The sequence below is a fragment of the Danio rerio genome, chromosome 13, assembly GCF_052040795.2.
Source record: "Danio rerio strain M-AB ecotype USA chromosome 13, GRCz13ab, whole genome shotgun sequence".
NCBI classification, from domain to species: Eukaryota; Metazoa; Chordata; class Actinopteri; order Cypriniformes; family Danionidae; genus Danio; species Danio rerio.
The window spans coordinates 13,455,001-13,472,653 of NC_141033.1; the positions used below are offsets into that span (position 1 = coordinate 13,455,001).

Here is a 17,653-nt window from a genome sequence, read left to right on the forward strand (position 1 = left end):
TCATTTAAATGTACTAAGTACATTTTTACTTACAAAACAATAAGATTGTAAAACACCCTTTGTAAATGACTTTCCTTTAGGTCACTGATATTGTCACCGATTGAGAAAGAGCAGCTCTTGAGGGATTGCCAATTTTTCTTCGTAAAAATTCTGCTTGCTTTCTCAAGATATGTCTGGTAAGTTACCCATTTTCATACCCTATTCTACATTTATTAGTCTGCTTGGTAACACTTTTAATAGCTGCACGCTATAAATAATTTATTTAGTTTATATTTATATATTTATATTTATATATTTATATATATATATATATATATATATATATATATATATATATATATATATATATATATATATATATATATATATTATGTGTAAAAATTAATATGTATGTTTTTTTTGTATATTGTAGATCTGCACAGAGTTTTCTCAGATCTGTAATGTAGATCTCCTGAGACAGTTAATCGAGTGACTTGATAAATATACAGCACCTCTCTTGAAACTCTACAGAAAAGAAGGGATTCAATGGGTCCAGAGATGGATACAACTTTAAACAAGATGGATGAGCAGCTACTCATTAAGATTTTTTTTTTCTTATACACCCGTCTGATGTTTTTAACATGTGCAACATATTTTGTCCTGTCAAGAATTTCATGCTCAGGTAATACAGTCTAATAAAACGTAATTGCAACAATTTAATTGTCCAGCCCTTTTGCATTAATTTTAATTGTGTCAAGTTGTGTTTTGATTGTGAGATGGAAGTAAGATAAATAACAGATGTTTCACTTGTTTTGAGTGACCATTTCAAATGAATACATTCAAAGAGGAAAATAGAAAATAATAGCTGTAGTTTTTAACTCAAAGTAATTGTCACATGAAACTAAACATTTTTCTAAATTTGCCAACACAACCATTATCAAATTCCATTGTATGGAAACCACAAAATTCTTTTTTTTTAAATAAAGCCATGTGTTTTTTCAACAGCATGAATAAAATACTATGCTCATTTAAATGTACTAAGTACATTTTTACTTACAAAACAATAAGATTGTAAAACACCCTTTGTAAATGACTTTCCTTCAGGTCACTGATATTGTCACCGATTGAGAAAGAGCAGCTCTTGAGGGATTGCCAATTTTTCTTCGTAAAAATTCTGCTTGCTTTCTCAAGATATGTCTGGTAAGTTACCCATTTTCATACCCTATTCTACATTTATTAGTGTGCTTGGTAACACTTTTAATAGCTGCACGCTATAAATAATTTATTTAGTATTAGCGAATAGTTAATTTATTTTCTGTTAAGCATAACTCTACATGAAGTGCTCAATGATTGTATTTTTTTTAACTTTAATGATTCATTTGTATTACTAATTTAAGTATTGCATTATTTACAAACCAGTTATTTAAGAATAGTTGGTGTTTTTAAGATCATTCAGAATGCTTAAGTACACGATTAATAAACTATTCAAATTAACATTTAAATATCCTAATATTAAGGTATGTAATAATAGTTACTTTGTATGTTAGTATATGCTTTATGAGCTTAACTTCATCCAGTTGTGACCTAATCTAAAGTGAGGACTATTTATGCTTTATAAATCCCTTATGAATGACAATTAAAGGCTCAGTTATATTCTAAACAGGACAATAAACAACTTTCACAATTGAAACTGTATCAAATAAAAGTAAATCTTTGCAATTTTATGTAAAATAAAAGTTTAAAAAATTGCTAAATATTAAAAAGTTGTCAATATATTGTTCAATTATTATATATTATAGACTATTCAAAGTGTTACTGTTTGTATGTACGAAAGTATTACATGTTTTTATTTTCTTTGCATAATAGTAATAACATTAATAAGTAGTAATTAATATTACACATCAATTAATTTTCCCATTACTTAATCTCCTATAAGGACACGGACCCTGAAGACCACAGCACCAGAGATTAAAGGATTGGAATCTTCACTGTGGTGGAAGATGATAATGGCACTTCTGCATCCCTGCAATATGTGATGAACCTCGCTAAAATCTTGGAGGAGGCCATAGTACTTCAGGATATCACACATCTGCCTGCAGCCTTCGCTTACTTGTTCAGCCTCTTGTATAGACTGAATATGGAACACCCAAAAGAACTCAAATATACTTTTTAAGTGATTCAGCATGTTTTATGGAGGTTGGTGGCACATGATCTGCGAGAGTTCAGTTCATTCATTCATTCATTTTCTTTTCGGCTTAGTCCCTTTATTAATCTGGGGTCGCCACAGCGCAATGAACTTGTTTTACGCAGCGTATGCCCTTCCGGCTGCAACCCATCTCTGGAAAACATCCATACACACTCATTCACACATACACTACAGACAATTTTAGCCTACCCAATTCACCTGTGCCACACGTCTTTGGACTGTGGGGGAAACCGGAGAACCCAAAGGAAACCCACGTGAACGCAGGGAGAACATTCAAACTCCACACAGTAACGGCAACTGACCCGTGACCACTTCCTAATGTGCCACTGTTTCAATGTTTTGAGGTCTGTTTTTGGACTTTATGTACTTTGTTGACAAAAGTGCAGTACACTTTAAAGACTGTATGAATGGAGTGGCTTTTAGGGTTTACTCTGATTAGATGATTGCATATTCACCTGGTTTGAGTGTTTAGACACACTAATAGCTTGGTTTTAGTAAGGTTGCCAGTTATTTTATGTTGAGGCAGTGTACAATCTTTTCAAATCTGGAAACATTCAGTACTAGTTGTGTACAAACTAGCCCAATGCTGAACACGGCTAATGTCAAATGCTGATTTTGTATGCAAATGTTTTGGATTGTGATTTGAACACAGTTAAAAATAAAAAAAGTGAATTGACTATTCTTGTGTATTTAATTTGAATCCTAAAAATTAATAGTAAATGCATAATGAATCAGTTTGTTTTATTTTGTTCAGTAAACTAAAAAAATCTTGTTGGGTAAACATAATCATTTTTGTTCAGTAAACAAAAGATCTTGTTGAATAAACGTGAAAATTTTTGTTCAGCAAACAAAAGATCTTGTTGAGTAAACATGATAATATTTGTTCAGCAAACAAAAATATCTTGTTGGGTGAACATGACATTTTTTGTTCAGCAAACAAAAATATCCTGTTGGTTGAACATGACATTTTTTGTTCAGCAAACAAAAATGTCTTGTTGGGTGAACATGATACTTTTTGTTCAGAGAACTAAAGAATTCAACAAAATATTTTGAGTTCACTGGTCTTCAAACCCTGTTTGTTGAGTTAACTCAAAAAGCTATGTGTGATAGGTTGCCTAATTATTTTAAGTTTACTCAACTTTTTTTTTTTACAGTGTGCATATTTCCATATTTCTAACTGTTTTTTTTTTTTTTTGTGCTTTTTTCATTTACCATACACTTACCCCATTTAGCTTCAGAATTGCCTTAATCTTTCGTAGCATAGATTCAACAAGGTACTGGAAATATTCCTCAGCGAATATGGTCCATATTGACATGATAGCATCACGCAGTTGCTGCACATTTGTCAGCTGCACATCCATGATGCGAATCTCCCATTCCATCACATCCAAAAGGTGCTCTATTGGATTAAGACCTGGTGACTGTGGAGGCTATTTGAGTACAGTGAATTAATTGTGATGTTCAAGAAACCAGTCTGAGATGATCCACGCTTTATGACATGGCATGTTTTCCTGCTGAAAGTAGATGGGTACACTGTGGTCATGAAGGGATGTACATGGTCTGCAACAATACTCAGGTAGGCTGTGGTGCTGACACTATGCTCAATTGGTACTAATGGGCCCAGTGTGCCAAGAAAATATCCCCCACACCATTACACCACCACCAACAGCATGAACTGGTGAAAATCCCAGCAGATCAGCAGTTTTTTGTAATAATCAGTCAGGCACCAACAAACATGCCACATGCCACAAAGTCACTTAAATCACCTTTCTTCCCCATTCTGATGCTTGGTTTAAACTGCAGCAGTTCATGTCTATATGCCTAAATGCATTGAGTTGCTGCCTTGTGATAGGCTGATTAAAAATCTGCGCAAAGGAGCAGGTAGACAGGTGTGCCTACTAAAGTGGCCGGTTAGGTTACATGAATCACCAACACCATTATAATATTATATTTTATTGGCATTATATTGTGCTTTTACAATGTAAATGCAGTAATTAAAAATAAATATTAATGAAAAAAGTTAAATCTGTCTGACCTCAAACCTTGAAAAATAAACAAACAAAACAAGTAAAAGCATAATAAGTGGAATCCACTTAGTTTAACGCAAGCATAAACCCACTCAAATGTGGACACTAAAAATACAGAAAACGAGACTTAAAGGTCCTTTAGTGTTCTATATTAAAACACCTAAGAGCAATCTTTGCAGTACACACACTTGAAGTGTCTCATGTGACCACTTTGTTTGTCATGTTCCTCTTTTGAAGTGTCCTTGTCTCACTTTGAAGGAATAATTTGAATAAAAGGATTCCTGCAAAATGCTCAGGGCTTAAATATCATATGAATCCATAAAAGCACAATTTATTGAACCTACAGATGATATATCCCCTGTGTGTCATGGAGCCAAGATCACAATACAGATATCTAGACAGAATCAGCCCATGTTTGCTTTTTAAATATATAAAAGAACTTGAATAAGTTTTTATGGTAACACTTTACAATAAGGTTCATTAGTTAATGCATTTACTAACATAAACTAATCATGAACAACACATGTAAAGCATTTATTAATCATAATTGAACATTTACTAATGCATTATTAACATCCAAGTCCATGCTTGTTAGAATTAGTTAATGCACCATGAGATAACATGAACTAACTATGAACTACTGTATTTACATCAACTAACGTCAAGTAACATGAACAAATACAGTAGTAAATGTATTGTTCATTGTTTGTTCATGTTAGTAAATGCATTAATTAACATTAACTAATGAACCTTATAGTAAAGTGTGACCGTTTTTATTTACTAAATTAAAATCCAACAACCATTGCCTTATTGACCTTAGATTCTCAAACATTTGTTTAATCAAATCTGGAGTCAATCAAACAATCAGACACGGTGCTCCCTTGAAAATAAATTCCAGCACAGCGCTACAACAACCCATTGTCTGTGTTTGCTTTATACAATTCAGGCTACATAATATGAGAAAATAAATTAATGTAACATAAATTAATGTTACATAAATTAATGTAACAACATTAACAAGAGACAAAGGATGAGGAAACTGAGAGCATATATACAGCACACACAGGAGTAATCAAAGGATCAAAGAACAGGTGTTTACTAATTAGAAACCAAGCATACTAACAAGAAGCAGGGAAATGAATACACAGGAAACTAGGTCAACTTTTAATCGCATGAAGGAGAACTAGAACAAAACCAGACAGTACTGTACACACTTTACAAACAATGCTGTGAAATATAATGAAGATATTACTTACATATTTTCTGATTGTTTAATTACTAAATACTATGAGCTGCATATTGGCATTATTATGACCTTGATCTTTCCTCCAACAACTTTACATATTAAAAAGGTTGAAAAAGTGACTTTTGTTAACATTTTTTACTAGTTTAAAGTGGTGATATAATGTCCATAGTGGTAGTAAATTATAGTACAAACATGTGGTAATAAACTGCCAGTGATTTTTTTCTGTTTTTTTTTTCTAAATTAATTCTATATATATTATTTCTTTAATACAATATATTGTTTCAAACCACTAAGATGTCAATAAAAGTCACTCTATTAATATGCAGAGTTGAATTTTTTAAATCAAAAGTCGAGACAGTAAAGATAAAGGTCCCAAAATGCAATTTATAATGTGCCTCTGACAGTCTCCGTCAGTCCATGCAAGGGCACAATATGTTTAATGTGCACTTGCAGTCTTGGAAAAAAAAATACCCTTATAGAAATCATCAATATTGCAATATATGCAAATTTATTTTTGAATTTCACGTATATAAAATATATCTAATATATTTCACATATTTTTAACATATATTATTCAACCACTGGAATTACAAATGTTTATACAATATAAACAACATGAGAAGGGAATTTATTAGCATATTTATTAGCATATTTCAGAATAAAGGGGGTAGTCACTGTGTGCATATTTGTTAAGTCCACAAGAGTGTAAGGAAATTCTATTTGTCATTTTTTTTCTTTCGGATAAGTACTCACAGGTGCAATTTTGCAACTGTGTCCTCAATGCACATCAGACTTTTACCAATCAGTCAAAGTGGCATTGCGTCACAAGGAAGACAGTGAGTATTTAGCACACCATTTGTCTATCATAGCTAGGATAACTGCTATCGGGAGAACGCTTATATGAACCCATGCTCTTATGCATTTTCTTGCATGCCACGTACACATGTTATTTAAGTCCATGAGAGGGTTCAGAGGAAGATCAAGTGTATGAGTTTAGGGTTCCATTTGGGATTGGGCATTTTATGTGCACTTGTAGGCCTATATTGGGCACCATACGCAACATGGCTCACATAGCTGGTTTAAGCTGGTTTGTGTTAGTCATGAGCTGGTTTAAGCTAGTCACGTGTTGGCCACCAACTTAGGATCAACACATGACTAGCAAAGAACCAGCACATGATCCACAAAGAACCAGCTTAATAAGCAGCCATAGTTCCAAACCTACCCAACCAGCACATGCTGTTATTTTAAACAGAGTTCCTATTCATGATTTTAGTTTTTAGAAGGGTGCTCACAAATGTCCCTTTTGTGGCATTGACCTGCAATGAGGTGAGATCTCAACAAATTGTCATTAGTATGGACTCAGGGAAGACTGCAAAGACTAAAGGTGCCATTTTGGATTTGGCCCTTACAGTAGGTGCACCTGGGGTCTTGCTGACTTTGTGTTCAAACCCGTTAGGTCCACAAGAAATATCTAAAGGATTGCTAGTCTGCATTGTTTAGGGCAACTGGAATTGGAAACACTTCCCCAAAGACATTATAATTTGAACGGCATCTGCGCATATGTTAGTCTTTTTTTTATTATTACAGAGGTTTCCATATTCCTGGACCAGGCCGTATCCTGAGCAGCTGCTGTGGTGGTTATTGAGGATTGGAGAGCATGAGACTGATCCTTGTAAGACCCCAGTGACAGACGAGTCCTCGCATTGATCCTGAAGGGCCAGCCTGTACACCAGCTGGTGAGAACACCTACCAACAGCTTCTCCACGATGGACGTCCATCGCTCTCCAGCCTCCGGAGCCTAGACTGCAGCTCTGCACAAGATGTTTGGCCATAGAAGAAATGGTCATGTCCAACTGAGCCTGGAGGTTTTTTAATTCTTCATTTTCGCCAATTGGTGAAGTTTTTTCCTTGCCACTGTCACCACTGGCTTGCATGGTTTGGGACCTGTGGAGCTGTGCATCGATGGATTTGCTCTTCAGTGTTTAAAATCTCAGCAGTGAAAATTAAACTACTCTGAAAACTTAATTGACACTGTTTCAATTTACTATAATCTTCTGTGTGAAGCTGCTTTGACACAATCTACATTGTAAAAGTGCTATAGAAATAAAGATGAATTTAATTGAATTAAATATGATATCCTGCAGAACTCGATTTTACCAAGTGCAAGTCCATGAGACCATATGCTCTCATATTCATAATTTTTACTTTCAGAAGGGTGCTCATTAATTCACATTGAGGTCATTATATACACTTGATGCATACTCAGGCAAGCTCTGCAGCAAACACATCCCAAGCAATCGAGAAAGCATGTCGCATGGGATTGGGACTTCATGTGCATTTGTTATTCTTCAGACCTACAGTGGCTGCTGTGTGCAAGTGTCCTTTAAGTAATAGTGAGATGGTGTCCCATTCATCATAAGCTTTCAGAAGATACTTTCAGAAGTGTACCCCTTTTGGCAGGTTTTTTGCCCTTGATGCACACTTCAACCTGACAGTAAAATGTTCGAGGTTACTAAAGTAACCCTTCGTTCCCCGAGGAGGGGAACGGAAGCACTATAAGTGGATTTGATTGTAAAATCCACGCATTGGGAGGTTCGGTTCAGAAGCTACTCGTCTGAAAGAGTATTGAACGGGCCAATTAAGAATGAATTGGCAGCGCAAGCCTGCGCAGGTGAGCGGCATAAGCAATCAACTGAGTATATAAGCTCACCTGGCGCCAGCAGACGCTATCCTTTTTAAGCTGAAGAGACTTTCAACAGCTAAGGGACAGTCATTATGGCGACGGAGTATAGTGCTTCCGTTCCCCTCCTCGGGGAACGAAGGGTTACTTTAGTAACCTCGAACGTTCCCCTTCGGGGGGAACTTCAGCACTATAAGTGGATTTGATTGTAAAATCCACGCATTGGGAGCCCATTGAAAGCGCCATAATGACTGCACCTTACCAACACCCCCGATGAGCAGATAGTCAAGCAAGCGTGACGCACCCACATCATGGAGGGCGCGGTCCTCCAACATGTCCCTGGCCCTAATTTATCCTACTTCAACAGAAGTTTTACGGATTTATATATATTTTTTGGGAAGTCGTGAGCATCTAGATAATTCTAGGAAAATACGACAGTACGTTGGGAAGCGTGCAATCCCGATAGGGAGGACGCTGCGGAGGCCATCCGTTACCCAAGGGGGGATAGATGGCAGAATTTACATATGGACTAGCCCTAAAAAGGGGGAGTACGCATAGCAAAAGAGTGGTTAGCGGGGAGGGAAGACACGGGTCCGCCCAGGGGGGGGACTTAACCGTGGCGGAATAAGCATATGGGATCGCCTAGTGGGGATCACGCATAGCAGGCACCTTTACCCAAAACGCGGGCTGACCAGCGGGCAGACCTACAACGTAGTGGGCCAGCAAGTGACTCCTCCGCTGAGTCAGTGCTGGGGGCCACGGAGGAATCTGCAGGGCTCACCTGACGGGGAACTTTACTGACAGATAAAAAGGCGCGCGTATCTCCGTGTTAGGGAAAATGGCGCAGCAAGCGTGTTTCAACACCCTACCGAATTGTTTCCTCAATCACCAAGGGTTACCTAATACCCTTGAGGAAACCGGCTCCACTCGCAGATTGTAAAACCTTGCAAATGTGTTGGGTGTCACCCAGCCCGCAGCTCTACAGATGTCTGTTAGAGGGGCGCCGCGTGCGCGCGCTCGAGAGGATGCGAAGCTCCGAGTGGAGTGCGCACGCGCTCTCGGGGGACGCGGCTCATCTCGGCTCTGATAGTGAAAGAAAGGCATCCACAATCTAGTGGGAACTTATTTCGGTACGGCACTTCCCTGCTGCCGACCGCTATAACAGACGAAGAGCTGCTCAGATGATCTAAACTCTGAGTGCGGTCCGGATAATACGCAAAACGCGAACTGGACAATAAGAAGGGCTGGGTCTGCCTCCTCCGAGGGCAGCGCTTGCAGGCTCACTACCTCGTATTAAAACGGAGTGGTAGGAACCTTGGGCACATATCGCGGGCGGGGTCTCAGGACGTGAGAGAAGCCAGCCCAATTACAGGCACGAGTCACTGACCGAAAAATGCCTCCGGGTCCCCGACCCTCTAATCGATATCAACGCGACCAGCAGAGCTGTCTTTAGGGACAGAAAGATACTGAGTCGAGGATCGAAGGGATCTGACGCGGCTTGTGTAGCGAGGGCGAGATCCTAAGAGGGCATGAGAGGGGGCGGGGTGGATTAATTCGCTTAACGCCCCTGAGGAACCGGATGATGAGGTTATGCGTTCCCACGGTGCTGCCAGCCACCGCGTTATGAGAGCGGAGATGGCAGCCACGTAACCTTGAGTGTGGAGGGCGACAGCCTGCTCTCCAACTTCTCTCGGCGTAAAGAAAGCACAACGCTGATCTGGCAAATTACGGGGGTCTTCTCAGCGAGAGACACACCATTCAGTGAATAGACTCCACGTCAGGGCATAGGCGCGCTCGGGGAGGGAGCTCTAGCCCGAGTGACGGTATTAGCCACCGCAATCGGAGGTTACCTAAGTCTTCCTCGCGTCTAAAAATCTCTTCAAAGATCGGCGAGGGTGCCAGGTGGTGCCCTGTCCCTGAGAGAGTAGGTGCTCTCTCGAAGGGACTGCCAGGGGAGGGCTATCGCGAGGGAGAGCTCTGACATCCAGGTCTGGTTGAGCCAGAGGGGCGCAACCAGCAACCTGTTCCTCGTCCTCCCTGACCTTGCACAGTAACTGCGCGAGCAGGCTCACTGGGGGAAACGCGTATTTGCGCGTGCCCCGAGGCCAGCTGTAAGGCAGTGCATCCGTGCCGAGAGCACTCGGTCAGGGAAAGAACAACTGGCAATGAGCGATCTCGGGGGAAGCAACAGATCGATCTGGGCTTCCCCGAATCGCGCCCATATCAGCTGAACAGACTCGGGGTGGAGTCTCCATTCTCCAGGACGCAAGGCTGCCGTGAGAGCGCATCGGCTGCACGGTTGAGCTTGCCTGAATATGAATGGCGTGCAGCGATTTCAGCCGCGGATGACTCCAGAGGAGCAGACGGCGGGCGAGCTGAGACATGCGGCGAGAGCGCATACCCCCTATACGGCTGATATACGCCACCGCCGCCGTACTGTCCGTCCTGACCAGCACGTGTTGCCGCTCCAGCACCGGAAAAAAACGGTGGAGAGCGAGGAACACTGCCAACAGCTCCAGGCGATATGCCAATGCAACTGGGTACCTTTCCACAGGTCCGCAGCTGCATACCCGCAACGCACAGCCCCCCAGCCCGTGTTGGAAGCGTCTGCTGAAACGACAACAAGACTGGACGCCTGTTCTAGAGACACCCAGGCCTGTAGGAACGAGGGGTCGCTCCAAGGGCTGAGGGCGCGGCGACACAGCGCAGTAACAGAGACTCGGTGTGCGCGCGCGTGCCATGCGCGTCTGGGGACTCGATCGTGATCAGCCAGTGCTGAAGTGGTCTCATATAGAATAATCCGAGCGGCATGAAGCGACTGCGGATGCCATAAGCCTCTGAAATAGTTTCAGTGGGACCACTGTTTTACTGTCGAGCTCTCTCAGACAGTACAGCATCAGCTGAGCGCGCTCTCCGGAGAGGCGCGCTGCCATGGTGACCGAGTCCAACTCCAGCCCGAGAGAAGAGATCCTCTACAAAGGGGCGAGTTTGCTCTTTTCTCGGTTGACCTGAAACCCCCACAGGTGGAAGTGCCAGAGCACTTTGTCTCTGTGCATAATCAACTGCCAGGAGAGAGTGCAAAAATCAGCCAGTCGTAAAGAAATCGAGTATGCAGATGCCCGCGAGCCGAAGGGGCGCTGAGGCACCCTCCGCGGGCTTGGTGAGGACCCGCGGAGACAGAGAGAGCCCGAAGGGGAGGGCTTTGTATTGCCAAGCTCGACCTTCAAACGCAAACCGCAGAAACTGTCAGTGGCGAGGAAGAGTGGAGACATGGAAATACGCGTCCATCAGGTCTAATGCTGCAGACCAACCCAGAGGACGAATGCACCGGAGGATGCGCTTCTGCGTGAGCATTCTGAACGGCAGCTTGTGCAGGCAGCGGTTCAAAACGCGCAGATCTAGGATTGGCCGTGACCCACCGCTCTTTTTGGGCACGATGAAGTGTGGGCTGTAAAACCCGCTCTCCATCTCGGCTGGAGGGAGCGGCTCGATTGCATCCTTCGCCAGGAGGACAGCAATCTCCTCTCGCAAGACAGGGGCGGACAGGGGGCTGACCCTGGTGAATACACACCCGTGACTTGGGGGGCCGTTTCGCGAACTGAATCGCATAGCCGAGTCTGATTGTGCGTATGAGCCACCGCGAAGAGCTGGCCCGCGCTAACCAGGCAGGCAGAGCTCTCGCTAATGGACTCATCGCTACAATCGCTGACGTACCAGCAGTGGGGCAGCGCGGAGTGGGTGTGCTGATCCGGGAAGCTCGCGGGTCCCACGGAAAAGCTGGAGGTGAGATATTTGCTCTCACTCCAAACCCGAGCTCCGGAGGGGAGGCTCGAGGGGTGGGAGAAAGGAGACCGTCCTCCCAGCGCTCGTGAGCCACTGGCGAAACGCACCGAATCTGCAAGCTAGAAAGCATAGCGTCCCAGACTGGCAGATTTCGGGCTGTCACATCTGGGGAAGTGAAACGTGCCCTTTCATAATGTTTTCATGGCAGTAAAAAGTGCCGTTGGAAATGGGGCCCCGCCCTCCAGCGGGGAAAGAGCAAGTTCCCTCTTCTCCAGATGGCCTGTCCCAGGGGCGCTTCGCGGTCCGTTGCCGGACTTAGCGGCGTTCTGGGCAGGGGGGCTGCCTGCTTCCGAGGTGCCCGACGCGCTCGCTTCGCCGGAGGCGTGTGCGGGGGCGGAGCAGCTCTCGTAGGCGGGCGCCTTCGGCGAGGAGCAGGTATGAATGGCACGGCGGGCGGAGCGGGCTACGGACCGCCGATAAGACATCACCCACCAACTGCTCTCTCACCGCCTTGAATTCCTGGGTGAATTTACAGACAGTGTCGCCGAACTTGGCTGGGGATATGGGGAAGTCAAGAAAGCGGACTTTGTCGACTTTGCGCATATCAGCCAGGGGTGGCGCTCCTGGACCACTAATGTGGACATCGTCCTCCCCAACGCACACGCAGCGGACTCAGTAGTCCGAAGAGCTAAGTCGGCGGCGGTGCGAAGCTCGTAAGCCTGGGTTGGACCCACCCTCGTGCAGCTCGGCCAGCGCCTGCGCTTGGTAGCGCTGGTAGGTGGCTATCGCATGCAAGGCGGAAGCAGCCTGGCCCGCAGCTATGTAAGCTCTAGCTCCGAGGGAGGTAGATAACTTACAGGCTTTGGATGGGAGACGAGGCGGACCCCGCCAAGAAGAGGCGCCGCGCGGATTTACCGCCATCGCGCACTCAACCTGAGGAATCGCCACATACCCCCTGGCTGTTTCACCGTCAAGAGTGGTTAGGATGGAGGAACACGCAGCACGAGCAGAAAAAAGTGCTTTACAAGACCGCGTGAGCCTACTGTGCACCTCCGGGAAGAAGGGAACGCCCCTCTAGTCGGTCCGGCCGCGGAGCTGGGGGATAAACCATCTCCAACCCACGGCCGAAGCAGCCCGGGAAAGCACGGCTAACATGTCCGTTTCAGGATCCGTAGTGACAGCGCTCACCAGCCCGAAGGGGGCGAGCGGGTCTGGATCATCATCGGACAATGAAAGCCCACCCTCCGATGCCGCGGTGGACATCTGGTCTCCGGTGTCATCGGGCGTAAGGGCTACCATCTGTTAGACGGATCGCTTCCCCCGCCCGAAGCTTGGATGGAGCGCTTAGAGGAGCGGGAGGTCCGCGGGCCCGTGGGCGACGGATTATCTCTCGCTGAAACCCTCAGATCTGCCCGAGTGCCCGCTGCAGATCGACTCGATCAGAAAGTCACTGAAGCGAAAAGGATAGCGTCTGCTGGCCCCAGGTGAGCTTATATACTCAGTTGATTGCTTATGCCGCTCACCTGCGCAGGCTTGCGCTGCCAATTCATTCTTAATTGGCCCGTTCAATACTCTTTCAGACGAGTAGCTTCTGAACCGAACCTCCCAATGCGTGGATTTTACAATCAAATCCACTTATAGTGCTGAAGTTCCCCCCGAAGGGGAACTGTCATTACAGTATATCAAAAAAGTGCATCCTCATAGGAAGACCTTTGATCTTTTAGGGAGCCGTCTGAATTGGGCCCTCAAGGTCTTGTGTAGTTTTGATTTAACAGATCATGTGATAACAAAAAAAAATTGTCTCAATGAGACGGCATCAATGGACAAAGCAGCAGACTGACCACATTGTAAAATATCTAAAATGTTGTTTTGGTTATTTTAAAATCTCTTTGCCAAAGTCCCTCATTAAAGTGATGCGGAAAATTACCTCCAAAACTGTTTTGAGTGATCCCAAAGAATGGTTTCGTGCCTCCAAAAGCAATGCTTCTTTATTGCGTCTCATATTTGTCTGCATATTTAGATGTAAACTAGTGGCCTTTGTGTGCACATGTCCATTAATCCCTGAGATCATAGCGTATCACATTCATCATTTCAGCTTTCAAAAGCTTTGAGGCCACTGTGTGCCCTAGATGCACAGCTCTAAAAAGGGTGGACGAAGACTGCAAGGGTGTCTTTTTTTGATTCAACCATAGGTGCCATAGAGAGTTTGCCATAGCATTTGTTTTTAACCAAAGCGATGTACAATGAGGAAGAGGAATCAAGTGATTCATCATAAAGAGACAGTACTCACATTAAGTGCTACTAATACAAAGCTTCAGATTGTGTTAGAAAAATACCAGTTTGAGTATTGGTAGGAATTAAGAATAGTGTTTGTTTTTGGAGTGCTCATGGAACAGTTGTATTTTGGGTGAAATTTGAACCTTGCCAAGGATTGAGTAGTCAGTATGGGATTGGGAAGTTAATCCCAAAGGAGAGGAACAACGAAAGCTTCTGAAAAGAATTTAGAGCGTATTTGTGATGATGTAGAGTCAGTTTTGAGTAAAAACCATCTTTAAAAAAAAATATAGGCATACTGTACCAAAGTGAATCAAGAAAAGAATAAACAGATTTTTGAAAGGTGCATTGTTGATGTGTTGTGTCATTATTTAAATTTAGCTAATCATGAAGAAAAAAAGTGAAACTTGACTTGCAGCATTCTTACTGTAATGATGTGGCAACAGAGGTGAGGATCATTGGTTTAATAACAAAAAACAGTCAGGCAGGCAATGGTCAAACAGGTACAAACGGTAGCATGAGGGAAATTCAATAGGTAAAGAGATAGATTCAGGCAGCAAAACAACATAAACAAAGCAGGTCAGAGGGGTCAAAACACGGCAGGACAAACAGGGAAAAACAAGACACAGCAATGGATGAGTGTGCTGTATATATAGTCCAAGGAATCAGTTGTGATGAGCTTCAGGGGCTGGTTGCACCAGCAGTGCGTAAGTTAAAACATAGCCTTGTTGTGACTTAAAGTGGCACGAAGTTACAACTTATACATTACTAAATATTTTTGTGTTGCACCACTGGACTTAGTTTAAACGTAACACTATGTTCCAACAAAGTATTTACGGCAGCCCTCTACTATGTATAATGGTAGAAAAAAGATGACAGCAAGATTAGTTTACATTGAGGAGCTCTCGATCATAATGAAGAATGATCTCCTTCTACTCACAGACTTATTGTCCTCCCAACATCTCGCCTTTTTTTTTTTTTTTGGTTTATAAAAAAGTTACATTTTCTTTGAAGGAGTGTTTTGTGTTTATTGTATCCATAAAGTAAAACAAGAATTTCTTTATGGCTGAGTTTTTCTCCCTGCTCTTTTCTCTTTCATGAGTAGGACATAAAAAAAATTCAAGTTTAATGTTTTGGTAAATTCGTGTGCATTCATGGATCGTGATACAGATGTGTGCGTTATATTTTATTAGTGACTGACTGTAATTTAATGTGCTTTAAAAATGCAATTTGTCATTTCATTTTATTAGGACAGTTATATATAAATGCATTATGTGCAGAATTTTAAAACAGTTTAATGATTAAAATGCTTTTTATTGGATATTGCACCATTCAATGCGACTACGCAAGACTTTACACAGAGCTTATTACCTACTAACTAAGATTTGAACATGTGGTGCAACCGAAGTTAAAATAAATTTTGTTACAAACTAGCTAGTAGTTACTAAGCTCGCAGTATGGACTTTACGTTCCAGTTTAAGAAAGAACTTATGATCAGCTGGTCCAACCCTACCTAGCTGTGATTGTAATTAGGGGTAAACTGAAATTGGTGTGTGTGAGGTGCATGATGGGAGTTGTAGTTCAGTAAAATGGCAGCTGTGTAGTAGGTGAATGTTCTCCAGCAATATGCACAGGCTAGATTGCTGGTGATCATAACACTTTTTTGTGAGTATTTAAAGTCTGCATGAAACGGAAGTAAAAAAAAAAAAAAATGAAAAGAAAGGAAAATTGCTTTTTTTCAAATTTTCTAATTCTAATTCTAATTGAACCGGTCCTGGAACCAATCCTTTTGGATCTGATTTGGTCACTGAAAAATGGACATTGAAAACAAAATGGAGGACGATTGAGGATTGGATGAAAATAGGGCAGAAACAACACACGCACTAATAGTGCTACCCTAAAGGCATTTTATGTGTCCAGAAGTGAAGAAATGTCATTTGGAGGGGGGGAGAGACAGTTACAATATTTGATTAAAAATGCTAAGAGCAAATTAACTTTTACCAAATAATGAACTGCACAGATACATTGTCTATAACAAGCTTTAATAGATCCCATTCTTCGCGTATGAGTGGGTGAATCTATTAGAATCTTTTTGGCTTGAGACTTCCAGTCTCATTCACTTCCACTGATTTTTAGACGTTAAAAACAACTTGCTATGCTGCTTGATGCAGCAAACCGATATTTTTTTAATAATATTATTCTACATTTTATGTATAGTGATGAACACACTTGTTTGTAGAGCAAGTAGTTTGACCATTTTCTGCCATTTATGATTCCTAGTCATTTCTCCCATAGGCAACTGAAATCCATCGGAAGTACTAAAATAACTGCAAAAATGACAGCACTTTTGCATCGCAGAAAAAGGAAATACAGTTAAATACAAAATTATTAGCCCTCCTGTGAATTTTTATTGTTTTAGTGATTTCCTAAGTCATGTTTTAAGCAGCAAGGTAATATTTAAAGTATTTGCTATTATAATTTTTCATTCTGTAACAAGTCTCATTTCGTTTAGTTTGGCTAGAGTAAAAGCAGTTATTTATTTATTTTTTACTATTTTTAAGGTCAATGTTATTAGCCCCCTTGAGAAATATATATTTTTTTCTAACTGACTACAGAACAAACCACTGTTGTTTAAATGACTTGCCTAATTAACCGAAATTTCTAACCTAAATATCCTACTTAAAAATTTAACTTTAAGCTGAAGACTAGTATCTTGCACATTAACTAGTAAAATATTATGTACTGCCATCATGGCAAAGACTAGTTATTAAAACTGAAATGTGTGAATAAAAATCTTGTCTCTGTTAAACAGCACTCTGGAAACTAAAATAAACAAAATGATTTGACTTTTAACAGGACTTTAAGATAATTAACTGAAAATTTTGATGTCATTTTCTTCTTTATCTCACGCTCTCCTCTTGTTTTTTTCCCCTTGCGCCGTCTCTCTGTGAGTGGATCTTGTTTGTGTAAGGCATTTCTCTCTGTCAGCAGTGCTATGTTTAATCCTCGCTCACTGAGTACTATGCCAATCTAAGCAAGAAGCCTACTCCTGCTACTGTACTCACACACACCGCAGTAAAGTCACTGTTACCGTGTCTAAGTATGGTCAGGGGGATGGTCGTGTGGTCACTTTCCTCAAGTCTGTCTTCATGCAGCTATATGAAGCCTGTATCCCACACTGTAACCATAATGTTCTGGGAGGGGCAGGGGAACGCTGTCAAAATGTTGTGTAAACAAAAGCATCTCTTTTAATAGAGCTACTCCCAAATTATACTAAACCAATAAGCCACAGAACAGACTCTGATTGCAAAAACAAACACGCACACACACAGAAGCAGTGGCTTACAGAGTTCCAAAGAAACGCTGTGCACATCGGCTGAGTTTACAGAGCGGCACAACAAGAGAAAAACACCAGCAGAGTAAATATGAAAGCCTCTAATTTTCAACTAATCTTTTTC

At 42.0% G+C, this 17,653-nt stretch overlaps 2 long non-coding RNA genes across 3 annotated transcripts in view; one reads left to right on the plus strand and one right to left on the minus strand.

Annotated features, from left to right (window-relative positions):
• The window catches only part of LOC108191974 (uncharacterized), a 4,360-nt gene extending 1,498 nt beyond the window's left edge, over nt 1-2,862 (plus strand). The window contains exons 3-6 of one of the 2 annotated variants that reach the window (XR_015505798.1): nt 81-176; nt 413-661; nt 1,084-1,179; nt 1,916-2,862. This is a non-coding gene — a long non-coding RNA (uncharacterized LOC108191974). Of the gene's footprint in view, nt 1-80; nt 177-412; nt 662-1,083; nt 1,180-1,915 lie in introns of those variants that run through there. The other variant, XR_015505799.1, reaches the window with a different exon arrangement.
• The window catches only part of LOC147834145 (uncharacterized), a 762,525-nt gene that overhangs the window by 236,019 nt on the left and 508,853 nt on the right, over nt 1-17,653 (minus strand). The gene's annotated exons all lie outside the window — the stretch shown is intronic.